This window comes from Dromiciops gliroides, chromosome 4 (genome assembly GCF_019393635.1).
Source record: "Dromiciops gliroides isolate mDroGli1 chromosome 4, mDroGli1.pri, whole genome shotgun sequence".
Lineage (NCBI taxonomy): Eukaryota > Metazoa > Chordata > Mammalia > Microbiotheria > Microbiotheriidae > Dromiciops > Dromiciops gliroides.
The window spans coordinates 468,107,301-468,127,032 of record NC_057864.1 but is presented as its reverse complement, the minus strand read 5'-3'; the positions used below and the strand labels follow the sequence as shown (position 1 = coordinate 468,127,032).

General features: G+C 41.9%; 1 protein-coding gene across 3 annotated transcripts in view; it reads right to left on the bottom strand.

The window, feature by feature from the left end:
• Positions 1-19,732, bottom strand: part of SPECC1 (sperm antigen with calponin homology and coiled-coil domains 1) — a 370,950-nt gene that overhangs the window by 340,449 nt on the left and 10,769 nt on the right. Inside the window, exon 1 of one of the 3 annotated variants that reach the window (XM_044001982.1) lies at positions 1,568-1,638. The exons of the other annotated variants lie outside the window; for them this stretch is intronic. The gene's annotated coding sequence lies outside the window, so the exon portion shown is untranslated. Of the gene's footprint in view, positions 1-1,567; positions 1,639-19,732 lie in introns of those variants that run through there. 3 annotated transcript variants of the gene reach the window in all.

Below are 19,732 nucleotides of genomic sequence, written 5' to 3'. Positions count from 1 at the left end.
TTTCCTTCTCCAGCTCATTTTACAGATGAAGAAACTGAGGCAAACAGAGGTTTAAAAGGAGACAGAAGGGGTAGCTAGGTGGCGCAGTGGATAGAGCACCGGCCCTGGATTCAGGAGGACCTGAGTTCAAATCCGACCTCAGACACTTAACACTTACTAGCTGTGTGACCCTGGGCAAGTCACTTAACCCTAATTGCCTCACCAAAAAAACCCACAAAAACAAAAACAAACAAATGAATGAATGAATGAATGAATGAATGAATGAATGAATGAATGAATGAATGAATTGGCTCTGTCACTTACTACCTGCGTGACTTTGAGCAATCCCTTCCCTTCTCTGGGCCTCAGTTTCCTCGTCTGTAAAATGAAGTATTTGAACAAGATGGCCCCTATGGTCACACTGTATTTTTTTTATTATTTTTTTTGTGGGACAATGAGGGTTAAGTGACTTGCCCTAGGTCACATAGCTAGTGTCAAGTGTCTCAGGCTGGATTTGAACTCAGGTCCTCCTGAATCCAGAGTCCGTGCTTTATCCACTGTGACATCTAGCTGTCCCCCACACTGTATTTTAAACCTATGATTCTATGACTTGCTCATGGTAAGAAACAGCTTAGTATAGTGGACAGAACACTAGACCTGAGTTTAAATCCAACCTCAGACTTTTCTGTGTGACCCTGAGCAAGTCAGTTAACCTGTAACCCCTTGGTTTCTTCACCTGTAACGTGAGGTAATAATAGCATATACCTCTCAGGTTATTGAGAGGATCACCTGATATATGGAAAGTGTTTTGCAAACCTTAAAACACAGTATAAATGGGAGTTATCGTCACTATTGATCTCATCATCTTTAGAGGCAGCTGATAGACAGCTAGTCTCAGAACAGGAAGCTCTGAAATCAGGTCCCACTTTGGACACATCCTGTCTAAATGTTCCAGGGCAAATCACTTAAACACTGTCTGCCTCAGTTTCCTCATCTCTAAAATGAAGCTAGTAATTGCATCTGCACCTGCCTTACTGGGTTGTTGTGTGGATCAAAGGATGTCTTATACATAAACTGTTAGATAGATGTCAGCTCTTATAATTATGTTCATGGGCACGCTACTGGAAAGTAGCTGAACCAGGATTCACACCCAGGTCTCTGCTGATTTCAAGTCTACCTTTCTCTCTACTAGCTCACACTGTCTCTCAGATGCAGAGTCAGCTGCTTTGGGCTTCCTCCTCAATCCGACAGACCACCAAAGACCACAGTCCTATCAGGGATCTCCAGAGCACAGGGCAGGCAAACATCAGCCACGTTGGACGTCTCCTCGGATAGGCCCCCATCACTGCAGTCCTACCTTATCTATCCAGAAAAGCAGCACCACATGATGAGAGACTGCAATGCAGCATCTGTGCCCAGCAGTCGTAAGCCCTGGGAACTCACAAAGAGAAAGCTCAAGCTTCTCTCCTAGGTAAATGGATAGATGATTATGGTCCAAAGTGCTATTTCAGGGTGGGGGGAGGGCTCAGAGGTGACCGAAACCCCTTGCCCCCGCCCCTGGCAGGCAGGTGGGCGGGCAGCTCCTCACCTTGTTTCTCCCTCAGCCTGGCAGTACACACCAGCTCTGTGGGATGTAGATGGATGATGCAGCCATGCATCTGAGATCCAAGGGTTCCACCTTCACACAGTTACAAACCTCTCACCTGGGGGCTAGTGCGTCAGCACTGCTCCCCTCTTCTACATTTGTCTCAATCAATACCAAAAAGATCAGCCCAATTTCCTTCCTCCCAAAACCTGTCCCCTTTCCGAAGTTGACAAACATGGTTCTCTGATCATGCCCAGAAAGAACAGAGCTCCATCAGCCTGCAGTCCCCAGTGAGCCATTCCCATGGCAACGAGAGAAGCTGATGGCTATTTAAAGGTGTCTCCTTTAGAATCACGACTCTTATTAGACACCAATATTTATAATGTTGGAATTTATTTTAAAATCCTACTGACTTATCTGCTTTTTAAAAATGTTTCATTTTAAGGGAGCGGGGAGGGAGGGGGCCGATTTTCCAAAGCAGCAACTCAAAGTATTGTTTGGATTGAAAAGCACTTTTGTGGGCCTGAGCCAATCCAATAAGTCAGGGCTCTTCTTGGATTTTCAGTCTTTACAATTGTCAGTCAACTTTCCTGAATAGATATTTGCTAGAGGAAGGATCAATGGAAAGGTTCCGGACCTGGACACTTCCCAGGGAGGATTCGAGTGGGAATTCCGGCTCGGCCACTTTCTACCTGTCTTACTTATAGGCATTGACTGGAGAGGCAACTAGGTTACTCTGTCTGCTTCGGTTTCCTCTTCCGCAAAATGTAGATGATAATAATAGCTCCTACTTTTTGTGAGGGTCGAATGAGGTGGGGCAGCTAGATTGCCCAATGGGTAGTGCTGGACCTGGAGTCAGGAAGCCCTGAGTTCAAATCCAGCCTCAGATGATTACTAGCTGTGTGACCTTGGGCAAGTCACTTAACCTTTGCCTATCTCTGTTTCCTCAACTACAAAATAGGATAATAACAGCACCTACCTTCCATGGTTATTGTGAGGATAAAATGAAATAATATTTGTAAAGCACTTTGCAAACCTTAAAATGCAATATAAATGCTACTTATCATTATCATTATTAACATTACTGTCATTTACTCATCCCTGCTCTATCTTTCTAGAATCATTGGATATTACTCCCCTCTTTGTTGTTCAGCCATTTCAGTTGGGTCTGAATCTTCATAACCCCATTTGGGGTTTTCTTGGTAGAGATACTGGGGTGGTTTGCCATTTCCTGCTCCAGCTCATTTGAGAGATGAGGAAACTGAGGCAAACAGGGTTAAGAGACTTATCCAGGATCACACAGCTAGCAAGAGTCTGAGACCAGATTTGAACTCACAAACTCCAGGCCCAGCACCACCGTGCCACCTAGCTGCCCCCCTTAGTCCCCTCCAGGACCATACAATTGAACCCAGGCTGAGTTTTTTCTCTTCCTCACACATAGCACTTCAAGTACAGAGATCTCTCATCTTGGTACTTTTGCAATGGCTGTCTCCCCCATGCCTGGAATATATTCCCTCGTCACCTTCACCCTTTTCCTTCAAGAGAAAGTTCAAACATCACATTATACATGAAGCCTTTCCTGGTCTCCCCAAGTGCTGGTGCCATCCCTGCCTACTGGCCTTGCATTCTGAATATATATATATATGTATGTGTGTGTATGTGTGTGTGTGTGTGTGTGTATACACACTCTCACATAATCATATGCATATATATATACATGAACACAATCCTACATCTATATGTGTATACACACAAACACTTGTCCCCAGTTAGAAGAGAAGCTCCTTGAAAATAAGACTTGCTTCATTCTTTGCATTTGTGCCCCCAGCTCTTAGCACAATGCTTGGCATACAGTAGGCATTCAGTAAATGCTTTCTGAATGGCACCTAGGTGACCTTGGGAGAGGTCATTTAGCCTGCTTGGACCTCAGTTTCCTTAACTGAAAAATGAGATGGTTGCCCTAGATGGTCCTTCCAGTTCTAGGCCTATGATTAGTCAATGAGCATTCACTAAGCCCCTAGTGTATACCAGGAGCTCCTGGGCAATGGGGATACAGCCACAAAATAAAAGTATGAGCTCCTGCCCTCAAGGAGTTTGTCCATATACAAGAATGTATACGACAAATACAGAGTGATGAAGAGGGGCCCTTGCGGCTGGGGGAGGTGGGGTACATCATGGAGAAGGTGGCGCTTGAGCAGTTGTGGAAGAGACAAGAGAACAGAAGAGAAGAGAGAGCACATTCCAGGTCTTACCCTGTGATTCTATGATTCTTTCCTGCAAATAATCTTTTTCTTTTCAAAGCTAAACTAAGTTTTGGCCCAGTTGGGAAGAAAAAGGCCCCAAACCGAAGAGTTTCTATTCCATTAAGCAGATGAACAATGAGCTGAAGTTATAAGAATAAGAAACACCTGCCTCTAGAACTCTGGAACCGTGTCTGGAAAGTTCTCCTGGGACTGGGCTTGGCTCGCCTGCGTCCATCTGTCCTAGTTCTCAGAGAACACCAGGGTGCACTATCCAAGACATGCCTGAAATCCACACCAGTCATTTGTTCCCCAGATGGCCGAGTCTCTTCCAAGTCTACAGACTGCCTCCTCACTTTCCTGGACCACTTGGAAATCTTTTCCTTTCCCACAGGTGAACCTAGTCAAGATAACACAGATCCATCAGCTTCGAGTCGTCAAGAGCTCTTGGGGAGGGGGTAGCTTCCCAATGACCTCATAGCGAGGATCATGAAAGCATGTGCCCCACGGACAGGGAACCGGTCTTTCACATGTGGTGAATGCTGGAGCATCCCGTCTGACCAAAGAGGTATGAAGATGCCGGATGATGCCTTCCGACTGGGAGCACGCAGGCTTCTGATTTGAATCTCCATCCACCATCTCTCCAGAACATGAGATCTCATCAGTTATTAGATTGTGAGTACCTGGGGGCCGCTAGGTGGCGCAGTGGATAAAGCAGATTCAGGAGTTCCTGAGTTCAAATACGGCCTCAGACACTTGACACTTACTGGCTGTGTGACCCTGGGCAAGTCACTTAACCCCTATCGCCCCGTAAAAATAAAATAAAATAAAATAGATTGTGAGTACCCAAAGCTAGAAAGTATTTCCAAATAAGGAGCTGTAAGGTCAGAACAACATACATGAAAATATTGGCATCGTCACTATTTTTCCCTGAGGGAAGAATAAGGTCTTGCCCTAGCGGACTTTTTCTCCATCCGTGTATGGATGCTTAAGGTGCTGGGTTTCAAACTGGAGACTAATATAGTCCCTGATGAAAAAGAAAATCACAGCATCCAGCAGACACAACCGGGGTGGGAAAGTCGGATGCTGATGGGTTAGAGGCAATTTTGGCCATCCACCCTCTGGAGTCAGAAAGGGAAGTAAGAAGTGATTATCTTTAGAGAATCCAGATTATCTCGGGGACCAGCAGATATCTTTGACTAACTGTTGCCAAAAAACCACTCAATTCTCTCCCTGGCATACAATCAGAGACTCGTTAAAAGGACCAAAAATGAACAGGCAGAAAGACTAGGTGCCACACTCCCAAGCATCAAATTCCCCTTCACGTGTACTTCAAATCGTTTAACCACCAAGTCTGGTCCTTAAGAAAAGAGATGCTAAACACGCCGGAGGGCTGCTCTGAAAAGCCAGAACCAGTTTAAAATATGATTGGGAGGGGGGCAGCTTAGGTGGCATCGTGGATAAAGCACTGGCCCTGAATTCAGGAGGACCTGAGTTCAAATCCGACCTCAGACACTTGACACTTACTAGCTGTGTGACCTCGGGTAAGTCTCTTAACCCTCATTGCCCTGAACAACAAAAACAAAAATTAGAATAAGTTATTTCGGGGCAGCTAGGTGGCGCAGTGGGTAGAGCACTGGCCCTGGATTCAGGAGGACCTGAGTTCAGATCCGGCCTCAGACACTTAACACTTACTAGCTGTGTGACCCTGGGCAAGTCACTTAACCCCAATTGTCTCACCAAAAAAAAAAAAAAAGAATAAGTTATTTCTCAAAAGAATAAATGTGAAAAATAAAACAAAAAACAAACGAGAATAAATGTGTGATTTTTAAACCTATACATAAGTTAGGTTGTATGTGTGATAGAAATGAGCAAAGACATTCCTGTTCATGAGAGATGGATTTTCTTCTCACACTTCATCTGTCCTGCTTTCAGGTCTTCTGACACTTCAGGTCTTGCTGCCCATGGGTATGGTGAGCACTTATGTTTTTAACCAAATAAAGAGTTTGAAAAAATCAAATCTGAAAATCTAGCCCTTGGAGGCTGTGCTAATTTTCCAGTACGATCAAGATTTCAAGAAAAATAATGTGTATTATTAATGAGGTTTAACAAAAAGAATGTCCTTTGTTCGACTTTGTGTCCAGACTTTTGATTCAGGAAATATGGTCACGGGAGATAGGGCAAAAAAATTGCCTTTTGGTCCAGAGTGGCCATTTTTGTTTGGCATTCTCTCGGATGAGAATGAGGTTATGTGTTACACTGGATCTGAAAATTAAATAAACTTGCTTCTAAATGCCCCTCTCCCCCAAGAGAAAAAAAATATCATCGAAGTAAGTAAGAGAAAACACGTTTGGAAGGCTGTCTCTATTATACTAATGAGGGTAACATCAAGTGAGGAAACCTCAGCTCAGATCCTAGTATTACTAGCTGTGTGACTGTGGGCAAGTCACTTAATTTCTAGATGCATCCAGTGACACAGTAGATTGAACACTGGACCTGGCATCAGGAAGATCTGAGTTCAAATCCAGCCTTAGACACCCTGAGCAAGTCACTTAACCACTATCTATCTCAGCCTGTAAAGTGGGAATCATAACAGCACCTACCCCCACCCACCTACCCAGTGTTGTGAGGAGCAAAGGAGATGACGTGTAAAGAGCTTAACGCTGTGCCTGACACATAGTAGGCACAATATAAATGCTTATTTTCTTCCCTTCCCTTCTGTCAGCCTCAGATTCCTCATCTGTAAAATGGGGGTAATAATAGCACCCCCCTCCCAGGGTTGCAGGGAGAAGAAAATATTTGTAAAACAATAAGTAAATTTGTAAAGCGAATGAATATCTGTAAAATATTTTAAAGCGAATAAATAAATGTGTAAATCTTAAAGCACTATATACATCTTAGTTATTAATGAGCCTGTTTTCTCATCTGTAAAATGGGTTTGCTACTTGCAAAAAAAATTTAGAATACACATTATATACATATATAATCTTAAAATGCTACTAATGGTTAAATTCATAAATATAATGCTTTCCCAATATTATATGAAATACATTATTTATTAAAGAAATGACATTTATCTAAGGACCAAGGGACCTTCCCTTAGAAAAGGAAAATTTGTGGCTCTTTGTGTCATCTGCCCCCTCCCCCCATTATAATGTGAGTTCCACTAGAATAGGGACTGTTTTACTTCTCTATTTGTATCTCCAGTGCTAAGCACAATACTTTACACACAGCAAGTGCTTAATAAATACCCTTTCCATTCATTCATGCATCCATGAATAATGGAAATTATTTATTTACATACCTATATATCATATCATGTTGTGATATATAATGTTATATTATTTCATATTATATCATATTTATTATATATTACATTGTATTGTATCGTATCGTATTAATATATAATATAGATATTCTAGTGGGTGAAGGGCAGCAGAGTGTGAAGGACAGAAGGCTCACTTTTTTGTTTGTTTGTGTTTGGTTTTGGGGGGGGCAATTGGGGTTAAGTGACTTGCCCAAGGTCACACAGCTAGTAAGTGTCAAGTGTCTGAGGCCAGATTTGAACTCAGGTCCTCCTGACTCCAAGGCTGGTGCTCTATCCACTGCACCACCTAGCTGCCCCCAGAAGGCTCACTTTTAAAAGCCAAGCATACCTGGATCTTAATTCTACTTGTGACACATAGTAGCTGTGTGGTCCTGGAAAACTCATTTAACTTCTGGGCTCTGGGTCAGAGGTGTCAAACACATGGCCCAAACGAGATTAAAATGTAACTGGGAAATATTTAACAAAATAAATTAAAATATGATAAATCATAAGATAACATTTGCATGAGGTTTTCTAAGTCAATGTGTGACCAGGAGGGATCCATTTGAGTCTGACATCCCAGCCCTAGGCAGATCTCTAAGAATTTCAGTCACAGAAGTGTCAGCCTGCACTAGTGGAGGGAGCTTCCTCACCTGGGAGTTCCCTATACTGATTTAATCCCAGATCCCAACCTATATTATTGTAGGAGATAGAGCTATCCCAAGTAACTCCCCTTCAGCACTGTGGCAGCCAGAGAAGAATTTCCTCTTGTATAGTTCTAGAGAGTCCTTACCCAAGGAGGAAGAAAAAAGTGAATATCCGATCCAAGGTCTCAAAGTCCATATGAAAAAAAAACCTCTCCAAGTCACTAATAATAAAAGAAATACAAATTAAAGCAACTCTGTGGTACCACCTCCCACTCATCTGATTGACCAACAAAATGACAAAAAAAGAAAAGGAAAATGGCAAATGGTGGTGGGGAGCGGGGGGGGGGGCAGGAAAATCTTTAATATACTGTTGGAGGAACTGGGAAATGATACAGCCCTCCTGCAAAGCAATCTGGGACGGTGACCAGAATGTCACTCAACTGACCCAGCAATACCTTACTAGGTCTACATCCCAAAGAGATCAAAGAAAGAAGAAAGGACTCTGATGTACAAAAAGAGTGAAAGCAACTCCATTTATGGTGGCTTAGAACTAGAAACAAAGGGGGTCACTACCAGTTGAGAAAAGGCTGCTATATGATTGTAGAGAAGTATTACTATGCCATAAGAAATTCTGAGATTGTTTCAAAGAAACCTGGGAAGACACACATGAACGGAGGCAGAGTGCAGTGATCAGGCACAGGAGAATAATTTACACACAAACACCACCACCCTAAAAATAAACTACTTTGGAAAACATCATAGTTGATGGTGGCAATGACCAGCTACAACCCCAGAGGACGATACAAGATCAAATGACCAAATATTTGTAAGGCATTTAGCACAGCACCTGGCACATAGTAGGTGCTTAATAAATATGTATTCCCAGGACAGCTAGGTGGTGCAGTGGCTAGAGCACCAGTCTTGGATTCAGGAGGAACTGAGTTCAAATCTGGCTTCAGACACTTAACAATTACTAGCTGTGTGACCCTGGGCAAGTCACCTAACCCCAATTGCCTCACCAAAAAAAAAAAATTAAAATTAAAATTAAAAATATGTATTCTCACAATTTTTGCAGCCAGTGTTTCTGATAAAGGCTTTATTTCTCAAATGTATAAAAAACTGAATCACATTTATAAGACTACAAGTCATTCCCCAATTGAGAAATGGTCAAAGGATATGAACTGGCAGTTTTCAGATGAAGAAATTAAAGCTATCTGTAGTCATATGAAAAAATGCTCTAAATCACTATTGATTAGAGAAATGCAAATTAATACAATTCTGAGGTACCCTCATACCTGTCAGATTGGCTGATATGAAAAAAAGGGAAAATGATAAATGTTGGAGATTTGGGAAAATCGGAACACTAATGCATTGTTGGTAGAGTTGTGAACTGATCTAACCATTCTGGAGAGCAACATGGAACTATGCTCAAAAGACTATAAAACTGTCTATACCCTTAAGACCCAGAAATACCACTATTAGGTTTATATCCCAAAGAGATCATAAAAAAAGGGAAAAGGACCCACATGTACAAAAATATTCATAGCTGCTCTTGTTGTGGTGACAAAGTATTGGAAATTGAGAAGATGCCCATCAATTAGGGAATGGCTGAATAAGTTGTTGCATATGGATGTAATGGAATACTATTGTGGTGTAAGAAATAAAGAGTGGGGCAGCTAGGTGGTGCAGTAGATAGAGCACCGGCCCTGGAATCAGGAGTACGTGAGTTTAAATCCTACCTCAGACACTTGACACTTACTAGCTGTGTGACCCTGGGCAAGTCACTTTGCCCTGCAAAAAAAAAAAAACAAAAAAACAAAAACCAACAACAACAAAGAAATAAAGAGCAGGTACATTTCATAAAAACCTGGAAAGACTTAAATGAACTGATGCTGAGTGAAATGAGCAGAACCAGGAGAACATTGTACATAGTAACAGCAACATTGTGTGATGATCAACTGTGACAGACTTAGCTCTTCCCAGCAATACAATGATCCAAGACAATGCCAAAACTCATGATGGAAAATGCTCTCCACAAACAGAAAAAGAACTATGGAGTCTGAATGCAGATTGAAGCATACTATTTTCGCTTTTTGTTTTGTTGTTGTTGTTTTTTGTTTGCTTCTTCTTTCTTGTGGTTTTCCCCTTTTGTTCTGATTCTACTTTCACAACATGGCTAATGTGGAAATATGTTTAACATGATTGTAATGTATAACCTATATAGGATTGCTCGCTGGCTTCAAGAGGAGGGAGGGAAAGGAGGCTGGGAGAAAGACTCAGAACTCAAAATCTTACAAAAATAAATATTGAAAACTATCTTTACATGTAATTGGAAAAAACAATAAAATAAAATAGTATTTTAAGTAAGTAAATAAATAGATGGATGGAAGGATGAATGGATGAATGAATGAACGAACGAACAAACGAACGAGCGAACAAACGAACGAGCGAATGAATGAATGAATGAATGCATATTCCCTTCCCTTACCCTATAGCACCTCCCGCCAAAGGGCATCCACAACATTCATGTTGTTTTCGAAATCCTCAGCTAAGTCTTGATGGAGGCCACCAAAGCAAATCTTGGGATACCATCCCATTAGAAATTCAGGAAGATTGATTCTTGTCTTTGTATATGGAAAGACTTCTTGAGTGACCAGAAATCTGGCACGTTTGTTGGTGAATCCCTTCCCAGCAATCTGTCTCATGATTTGGCACCATCCATTCAATCTATTTCTTAGAGAACAATAAGTCACAGCTTGATAGTCATGGCAGCACAGGGATTCCAGATGGGACGTGGTAACAAGCCAGATAAGATTCCTATTCACCAATTCCTTAAACTCATCCAAGATGAATGAAGATTCATTGTTCAGAACAAGAGCTTCTGGCAATCCCTGTGTGGAAAACGACTGGCAATGACAAAGCTGCTGCGACAGAGATCAGAAAACGAACCGCCTGCATTCTGAGCTATTTTGAAAATAAATGTACCACCAACAGCAACTTGGAGGTGTCACGGCCACCACCCTTTGACAGAGGGACTCATATGCTCCCACCCAGAAGCAGCCAGGATGCCACCAAACAAGTTTCTGGTGGTCTCCGCTCCATGCAAGTCATTCTTGGAATGGCTAGTTCCCAGCTTTGCAAAGGAATTTCTTTTCAGAACAAGTGCTTCCGGCCTCAGACACTTGACACTTACTAGCTGTGTGATGCTGGGAAAGTCACTTAACCCTCATTGCCTGGCAAAAAAAATAAACAAACAAACAAACAAAAAACCCCACAAACAAACGAAAAAACAAAAAAACCCCAAAAAACAAGTGATTCCAAGAAAGATGAGGAAAGAGGCTTGGATCCTATGTGGCTTCAGTCACACCAAACACAATGCTTCCAAGGTCATCAGAGGACAGCAGGCCTTGCCTGCCTGCCATGTGTTGGAGCCTGTGTCTCTTTATATGGCCTCAGATCTCATTGTTGATCCTGAAGTTCACTCCAGTAAGGACCACAAGGTCACAGAGCCAATAACTTAAAATCCTTATTTCTAAGCCCCCCCCCCCATTTTACAAATAAGGAAACCGAGGCCCATAGAGGTTCAGTAGATTGGCAAAGGTCATTCAAAACATGAACCCAGCTAGGTGGTACAGTGGATAGAGTTCCAGGCCTGGAGTCAGGAAGACTCATCTTCCTGAATTCAAATCCAACCTCAGACACTTATTAACAGTGTGACCCTGGGCAAGTCATTTGCTCCTGTTTGCCTCAGTTTCCTCATCTGTAAAATGATCTAGAGAAGGAAATGACAAACCACTCCAGTGTCTCTGCCAAGAAAACCCCAAATGGGGTCAAGAAGAGTTGGATATGACTGAAATGACCAAACAACAACAACAACAAATTCTGGCTTCAAGGGTTTTTATTAAGCACTTATTATACAGAGGACTCCATTTTAGACGCTAGGAATACAAAGAGAGGAAAATTTAGAGGAAGAAAAGACAACACTTTTAAATATATATATATAACTGCCCCAAAGCTGTTAGAGAAGGGCTAGCTGATTCAGGAGAGAATTAAGCTTGGGCAAAAAGTCCCAGAAATGCAGACCCTGGTGGCAAATCTGCCCACCCAGTAGGAGAACCTACTTATCATAACAACCCCCTTTGGGGAGGGGGGTGTGGAGCTAGCCCTCTAGGCAGGCAGCTCCATGGGAATCTCCAAAGGAGAGAAGAGAAGGGGTGAGATAGTCCATAAGCATCTAGATGTGACTTTGAATCCTAAAAACAAACCTCAGGACACAACCAGGTTGAGTTGGCTCCAGGTTTATCTTCCTTCTTCGATCGAGGATGCCCTCACTGCCTATTTGAAACTGCCACTGAAATTGTGGATCCGCTTGCTGGTTCTTCGGTGGGCACTAGCCACCAGACCAGGCCTCGGTGAGGTTCTTATCAGAGCAATAGCTCTGATGTTGCCACGGAGATGGAGAGCCCAACAGAGCATACTTCTAGGTAAGGCCCATCTCGACAAGTTAGATCCTGGTCCTGCCCCACTTATAGCTTCATGTCTATGAGGCAGGGGGAGAAGCATCGGGGTTCAAAGCAGGTCTTTAGATCTCCTGAATCCTTCTGGAGATGAACTTCCCTGTCAGGTGTCCATTTTCAGTTAACATTTGGAAGGAAGAGGCAGTGGGGCCTACTGGATACTCAACTAGCCTGAAAGCCAGCAAGGCCTGGGATAAAATCCCACCTCTGACCTATCAGCTATGCTGACCCTAGGCCGGCCATTTATCTTCTGTCTCTAAACATTGTACAGCAGACAGCTAGTCATTTGCATGGTGGAGGGAGTCACCTCACCAAGAGTCCCTGACACCAATGAAATCAGAAATCCAGTCCTAAATCCCACATTTCTCAAGTGTCTACTGTGGAGAAGACATGAGAGATGAAAATAGTTCCTACTCTAACCCCCAGGAGAAAAATATAAAATGTACCCAGAGAAGTATGACACCAGGAAGGACTGAGAAGGACAAAGGACAGATCCGACACTTTCTGTAGGCCTGAGAGGACCTTAAGTTGCCTACTGAGTAAGCAGACCATTAATGGAAAGCAGGGTTTGTGATGTAATGTTCACCTCCTGTTTTATGAATGAAACATACTCTTCTGAGGTCCTCCTCCCCCATCCAGTGCCAAATAATCTACAAGGCATTGGCCTAGGGATCTCCACATGCCCCAGGGTCCCTAAGGTTAAGCAAGTAAAGTGGCTCAGGTGGGGTCCTCCACTTTCAAGCTAGTTTCCCCTTTTATAGCCTTGGGATGAGAATTTGAGAACTCAGTCTCATAGAATCTTCTTCTAATTCTTCTTCTTCTTCTTCTTCTTCTTCTTGTTCTTCTTCTATTTTGGTTTTTTGGTGAGGCAATTGGGGTTAAATGACTTGTCCAGGGTCACACAGCTAGTAAGTGTCAAGTGTCTGAGGTCGGATTTGAACTCAGATCCTCCTGAATCCAGGGCCGGTGCTCCATCCACTGCGCCACCTAGCTGCCCCCTCATAGAATCTTCTAAGTGAAAGGGCCTCAGAATCTATCCAAGCCAACCTCTTCATCTTACAAATGAGGAAACTGAGGCCCGTAGTGATTAAGTGATTTGCCCAAGGTCATACAGGGAGTAAATGATTAAGCTAGGATCTTCTGGCCAAACCAGCCATTCTCATTTTCACCCCACCCAGGAACCCGGACGCCCACACTGTAATTACTAGGCAAGAGACAATTGACCACTAAGGACCAAGGAGGTAAGAGAGCTATCTGCCACAAGGATAAACTGTTGTCCTGGGTATCCAGGAGTGTGCTGGTGCCAGCTCATGAACTGGCTATGAAGAGCCAATTGTTAAATTTTCACCTTGGAAATTGGCAAATGCTACAAATCAGGACTTGATTTGTCATTTTGGTTTTTGTTTAGGCTTATGAAAGTCATGGATAAAATGTTAGTAATTTCATATCAAGCTTAAGAGTGTGTCATACTTTTCTGAGAGCTGGTTGTTAAACATTGATCAACATACTCTTGAGGGGGAATTCCCCAGAATATTCCAAAGCTTACTCAATGAAATCCAATAATTGATACCTATACAGGAGGGAAGGTGCCTGGACACGGTATAGCCCTAAATGAAAGATCTATTCTTTTGTCAGTATAGAGACACTATCCACTGGTGCAGGTCACAGCCCTTGGTAGTGAGTCTTTATGAATTGCTACAACCAAAATCTATGCATCCATTTTTTTTTGCCAACCTTCAGTGGTGTCTCTACCCACTCAGCCAGCTTAGTCCTTGGATAACCTCCACCCGGTCTAGGCCAGTACAGCATTATGACCTCCCTCATGGGGCCAGCTATGTTGCATCCAATGCTATTCACAAGCAGTGTTGCATAAACTGAGACCTTATAAATTCATAAATCACTAGACCTAGAAGGGACTTCGAGAATTATCTAGACCCTCACTTTGCACTTTGCACCCTTCCTTTGGCATCTAGGTAGTATAGTGGATAGAGTGCTGGGCCTAGAGTCAGGAAGATCTGAGTTCAAATCCAATCTGCCTTGGACACTTACTACCTTGGGCAAATCACTTAACTCTGTTTGCCTCACTTTCCTCAACTGTAAAATGGGAATCCTAATAGCACCAAGTTCCCAGGGTTGTTGTGAGGATCAAATAAGATAATGTGTATAAAGCACTTAGTACATAGTAAGTACTTAATAAACATTTGCTTAATCTATTTATCTGCTGGACAGTGAGATTTAATATGTTGATGTTTAAAAATAAATAAATATATATTTAAGGAGGCTGAAATTTACTGACCAAAATACCACACCCAAAAATCTGTCTCGGGCCATGACAGATATGCATAATAAAGATAAGAAAACAGCAGGGATGGGGAGGAGGACAGTAAGTAATTCTGCCTCCTTTGCTTACCTTCTGTTCTGTCTCATTTATTAGCTGCTAAGCCAGAGAGGATCTTGGGAGCATCAAAAAGCATCCAGCCTGAAATTATTTATCCCTAACAGAAGGTTTTGATCTCTGCCCAGATAACTGAAGCTAATGAAATACTGGGATATGTTCAGACACAGGAATTGAAAAGAAAATACGTAATTTTTGTTTGGGAGCATCTGACTGGTTTTGTGAGCTAGGTGTGGTGCCTTTGACTAAAGGGTTGTCAGCCTGCCTTCAGAGAACGCTTCTAGCTGGTCAGTCAAAGGATTCAATTAGTTCAAAACAAAGACATTTAATGAAATATAGTGAGAAGATTTGTAGCAGACTGAAGCTGAGATGTCTTGGGTGGTGCTGAATAAATGATGAAGCCAAAAGGTAAGAACAGGGAAGGAGACCAGCAGTGACCACATGGCCAGGGGCTACCAGACCACCACTCAGCTTAGACTAACAGAGTGGTGCACCCAACAGAGGCATCAAGACTGGCGTAGCAGTGTTCCTGGGAAGACAGTGTCCACACCAGGAGACCAGCAGAAACTATGTGAGGAGACTGGCAGAGTCCAGTTAAGCAACATTCTTGGGATCAGTAAGAGGAGCCCAACAACATCAAGAGAAGACACCAGGGATCCTGCTGTGATGGAAATGTGAACTGTCTCCTTCCTATGCATTCCCCATTTGTGGGATTGTATACTTTTCCCAATAATAGTATATATATATTTGTGGGAGAGTGTGCCCTATGTTACTGGGAGAATATTCTATTACGAATTTTCTCAGTATAATATTTTACTAAATGTCTTTGCTTTGGACTAATTGAGTCCTCTGGCTGAATAGAGAAAAAAATAGATACATTAGTGGGGCTCATAAGCTATTGTGGTTTTTTTGTTTCTTTATGTTTTGGGGGTTTTTTTGGTGGGGCAATGAGGGTTAAGTGACTTTCCCAGGGTCACACAGCTAGTAAGTGTCAAATGTCTAAGGTCATATTTGAACTCAGGTCCTTCTGAATCCAGGGCTGGTGCCTTTTCCACTGTGCCACCTAGCTGACCCTAAATTTTAAGCCCTGACTCAAATCTTGTTTGTCCTTTGTTCTCAAGGAGGACCATGAGAGATGTCGTGACTTGGCACCGAATTGGATTTATTTGGTTTTTTGTTTGTTTGTTTGGTTTGGTTTGGTGAGGCAATGAGGGTTAAGTGACTTGCCCAGGGTCACACAGCTAGTAAGTGTCAAGTGTCTGAGGCCAGATTTGAACTCAGGTCCTCCTGAATCCAGGGCCAGTGCTCTATCCACTGCACCACCTAGCTGCCCCCATAAGCTATTGTTTTGAGAAGATGAGACCCCCAAAGATATCTTAAATAGGTGGGGAGGCTCTTCTAAAGGATATTTACCTCCCAGGGTTGTTGTGAGGATCAAATAAGATAATATTTGTAAAGCACTTTGCTAACCTTAAAGATGTCAGGTATTGGTTTTATTTTATTTAGGCTTTATGTGTCGTAAGTCACTGTGCCCAAGTGCCAAAGTCAGCAAGAGCCAGAAAACATCGTCCCTGTTCTTGAAGAGCTGCTACTTCTAGCTTCCAGGTATATATTTTCATGTATATAAAAATATTTCCATATGTGCATATAAATATTTGTGTAAATACATATATTCACATATAAATAATATGAACATAGTTCATATATGTATAGAAATGTACATGTATATGAAGATTTGTGCATATATATAGTTATATACAAATATATAAATATTTGTGTACATGCATATATTTATATACAGATACATATGTTCCACATATATTTACATATATTATATACAAATACACATAAACATAGTTCATATCTGTATATAAATGTACATGTATATGAAGATTTGTGCATATACATATAGTTATATACAAATATATTTCAAATCTATATACACATGTGTGGGTATATAAATATTTGTGTACATGCATATATGTATATACTGTGGTAAAAAATGTAAGTTTTTAACTGTTAGTTAGCGAAAACTGAAGGACCACCCTTTCGGGGAGGAGACCGTGATAAATGGCCATGCATTCCACCTCCGTCTGTTAGGCACTCCACTTCCGGGATGCGAGCTTAAAAGGCAAGGAAAGAACGGAAGTGAGATTTTTTGGTCCGCTCTCCTTGTCCGCTGGTTGTGCTGCACACACAGACGCTGACTGAGGTTCCACCCGGCTCCATAACAGCACGTGCTTGACTCGGCTCTCAGCTTCAGAGGTGGCCTTGGGTTTTTGGTGAGCCCTATACGGGTTTTTGGTGAGTTTTATACGGAATATAGACTAAGCTTAGATTTAAGACTATTTGTTTGTATTTCTACTTTCCTATCTCTTTAATTAACATCACCTTGTAATTTCCAAACAATAAAAGCTCTAACTAAAGATCAGAGGCTTCTTTAACTTACTGATCTGGGAGATAAATAAGGGAAAGGTTAAAGGGGAGTTTAATGCTCTTGTAGACAATTTTAAATCTCACAATACAAATACATATAGTCCATATATTATATTATATATTTGTATATTATATACAAATATATCATATGTTTGTATATTATATACAAATAAACAAATTTGTATATAATATGCAAATATGTGATATATTTGCATATTATATAAAGATATACATAAACATAGTTCATATATGTATATAATGTATATGTATATAAAGATTCAGGCATACATATTTATCTATACATACAAATACATTCCAAATATGTACATAAATACTTGTATGTATATATTTATATATAAATACACATATTCCATATGTGTATATATTTGTGAATATAAATATTTTTATTTATAACTATATTCCAATGTGTATGTAAATATCAATGCATATACATATTTTATATCCAAACACACAGAAATATATACCATAGATCCATTCTATCTGGCTTGGAGGGCAGCTGGTGAAAATGCCCAGAGTGGGGAGATGGAGGGACAGCAGAGTACATGCATGACAGGGAGTCAGGAGTGAAAAAGCTGGAAAGGTAGGTCAAGTCAACAAGCATTTATTAAGCACTTAACATATGCCAGACACCACACTAAGAGCCAGGAAGACTCTCATCTTAAGGAGCTGACATCCTAGAGGGGGAGACACACACCATGCCTCTAATGAACAAATGAAAAAGCATTGATTAAATGCTTACTGTGTTCCAGTCACCTCCCATCCTTAAGCCTCAATTTCCTCACTTGTAAAATAGGTTTGAAATAGAGGGCCTTTAAGGTCACTTCCTTGAGCTCTTGAGCTATGGTTCTATGACCCAAAGCAATAGATGGTTATTAGTATATTGCAAATCCTCCTCCTTTAAATAGAAACAATCCCTAAGATCTTTTATTTTTTATTTTATTTTTTTCGGGGCAATGAGGGTTTAAGTGACTTGCCCAGGGTCACACAGCTAGGAAGTGTCAAGTGTCTGAGGTCGCATTTGAACTCAGGCCCTCCTGAATCCAGAGCTGGTGCTTTATCCACTGTGCCACTTGGCTGTCTCCATGTCCCTAAGATCTTAAGTGAGGTTACCTTTGTTTGTCATTCCCACTCTCCATAGTTAGTGCTTTACATAACGTCTTTCATCCAGCTATTGCATCTCTGAGTATTTTATGAGCATCTTCTCACCATTCCCTAAGTAAAGCAGGATGCAAGTCCTGGGATCCTCCCATTTCTGAAAGGAATCATGAAGCCTGGAGAAGGTGAGTAATTAGGTTAAAAGGTAAGAGTAGAAGCAAGGCCAGAAGATAAAGGTTTCCTGCCCAGCATCCTGGGCAAACAGCAGCCAAAATACCAACCTCCCAGAGGACCCCAAAGCCTTCAAAGGTCACCTTCAGCAAACTAAATAAGCCACCTCCCACAGCTTTAGATGAACCCATCACACCCAGGGGACCGGGTACGATGCCACTGCCTAGGACGGGCAGCTACCACCCCTCTCGTCCTGCAGCCAATAAAAAGCTTTTCATCCATCAAGCGAAACCTCCTCTGGGTCATTTAATAACTTAGAGAAAAAAATAATCATTTATGACTAGCTCGTGAAAAGTTGCAAGGCAAGAGACAAACACACGTAACTTGTTTTCCTTCCTTTCAGGTATTTTATCACTTTTCTTTACAACGTAGTCTGACACAGTCCAGACAATAATTAGCTGGTAAAGCCTGTGAATGTGAGTGCTGCCCAGCCCGAGCCCTGGGAACCAGCAGCCTCAGGAACTGAGGCTGAGGACAATACAGTGGGGTCCAAAAAGGGGGAGGAAACAAAAGCTTAACAGACAAGACCATAGATTGAGACCTCAACGATAAAATTCTACAAACATTTATTAAACACCTACTATTTGCCAAACTGTTCAGCATCAACAGCTCTAACCCAGACGCTCCTGAGTCTGATATCAAGTCAAATCAATAAGTATTTATTGAGCACCTACTATGTGTCAGGCATTGTGTTAAGTGCTGGGGATACAAAGAAAGGCAAAGGAAAGTCCGGCCCTCAAGGTGCTCACAATCTAATGGGGGAGAGAACATGAGAACAACTACATTCAAGGAAGATGTAAACAGGATAAATTGGAGATTGTTTTTAGGGAAGAGGCGTTAGCATGGGGGAGGGAGGGCTTTTTTCAGAAAGGGAGAATTGGGGCAGCTAGGTGGTGCAGTGGATAAAGCACTGGCCTTGGATTCAGGAGGACCTGAGTTCAAATCCGACCTCAGACACTTGACATTTACTAGCTGTATGACCCTGGGCAAGTCACTTAACCCTCACTGCCCTGCAAAAAAACCAAACCAAACCAAACAAAAACAGAAAGGGAGAATTTAGCTGCAACCTGAAGGAAGCTGGAGAAGCCAGCAGACAGGGATGAGGAAGGAGAACGTTCCAGGCATGTGGGACTACCAGGGAAAATGAGAGGAGGGGGAAGATCCCTGGGTCACAGAATAGGTACAGGGGATCCCATGGAGTTTCTTTTTTTCTTTCTTTCTTTCTTTCTTTTTTTTTCGGGGCAATGAGGGTTAAGTGACTTGCCCAGGGTCACACAGC